We start from the raw sequence: 1,583 nt of genomic DNA, 5'->3' as shown, positions 1-1,583 counted from the left end.
ATATAATAATAATAATAACAATAATAATACATATAGTATATCACATCAAAATAATTTTGGACCAACATAATTGATCAAAATAGTACAATTGCGTCGAATTTTATTGAATTGAAATAAATAGTTACTCCAAGTAAGTTTTCTAAAATTCTTTTAAAATGTCAAATGTAATCAATTATTAATTTATGTGCGAGAAATCGAACATTTCATAAGGTATATTTTAAAAGAATAATTATTTTGGAAAGTTAACGGCTGGCTCGTGATCTCGGTGTTTGCTTTTTACCATATGGCAGCGTGTATACGCAAGGACGTAGCGCTATCATTCGTGCACTGACACTCGAGTAAGCTGCCAAGTACTGGCCCGAGTCGTCTCTTTATTACTTCTCGAAACGAAATTGTAATTTACAAATTGTACTTCACAGTTATTCTGCGATTAATTAATTACTATAATTAATTATTATAATAATTAACGAAATATATATCAAAGCACTAGTTATTTATCAGAGAGAATATATTTCGCGGTTTATTCGTTAAAAGAATCGACTCGATAGACGATGGCAATTATTGTTTGTCACGTTATTTGTACGATCAGATAATTATTATTGATCTAATGATTCTTAGATTAAGCTATACATCACATTGTGAGCTTTGGGTTTTTCATCAGTGTAAATTATCATCTAAAGATCTATTTATTGCATGAAATCAAGTTACAAATCAAATTTTAAATTTTCGAACTTAGAGTTTACAGAAAAATTTAAGTAGTAAGGAACTCAATATGTTGAACTTGCTACTGTTTTACCATGATTGGTCAATTCATTTACTGATTACATTTTACTGTTTAAATTTTATGTGTCTTTATTGTGTCTTCTGATTTATCATATTTTAATTGTTTCTTAATTCGATTTTATTAATTACATCATTTTGGACGGTGTCAATATAAATTCCGTTAGTAGCTCATATATGCGAGTACGGAATTTGGCGAGATATTCGAGTTATTTAGGTTAGAACCAGGCAAATGTCGCGTGTGATTAACATCGGGAGTTTAAAGATAATACGCGTTCGCGCGTCACGTCGTATTCTGATATTAATTAATTAGTGCGTGTTCATTAACCGTGTTTCGCGAGTGTTGTGCAACCAAAGAACGGAGAGATGGAGGAAGTCTGGGAGGCATCGAGCGATGGCGAAGCAACCATAGGGTAAGTATTTATTCCTTACTTTCACTTACTTTCTTATTTTTACTTACGATATTCGATACGATATGATCATATCAGAAATATATAATTATTTTATTAGATGTAAATATTTACTTGAAAGAGTAAAGGAAACAGATCACGCAAAATAGCATTAATTGTTTATATAATAATTTCTTTCAGTGTAATTCTAATTTGAATGTATTTTTATTTTATAGATCAATGTAGTATTCCGCTTCGAAACTTCTCTGCTGTGTATCGCTTCGGTGAGTGATAAATTACTTTTTATCTTAATTTCAGGAAATTCAGAATGCATCTTTGAAAGTTGTATAAAGATATGTAAGTAGGTGTGTGTGTATGTGTGTGTGTGTGTGTGTGTGTGTGTATATATATATA

General features: G+C 30.3%; 1 protein-coding gene across 1 annotated transcript in view; it reads right to left on the bottom strand.

Moving 5' to 3' along the window:
* The window catches only part of LOC108694479 (thyrotroph embryonic factor), an 86,978-nt gene that overhangs the window by 49,772 nt on the left and 35,623 nt on the right, over nucleotides 1–1,583 (bottom strand). The window lies entirely within an intron of this gene.

The sequence above is a fragment of the Atta colombica genome, unplaced genomic scaffold (genome assembly GCF_001594045.1).
Source record: "Atta colombica isolate Treedump-2 unplaced genomic scaffold, Acol1.0 scaffold12, whole genome shotgun sequence".
Lineage (NCBI taxonomy): Eukaryota > Metazoa > Arthropoda > Insecta > Hymenoptera > Formicidae > Atta > Atta colombica.
The sequence above is the reverse complement of the archived record's forward strand: the minus strand, read 5'-3'. Positions and strand labels throughout refer to the sequence as shown.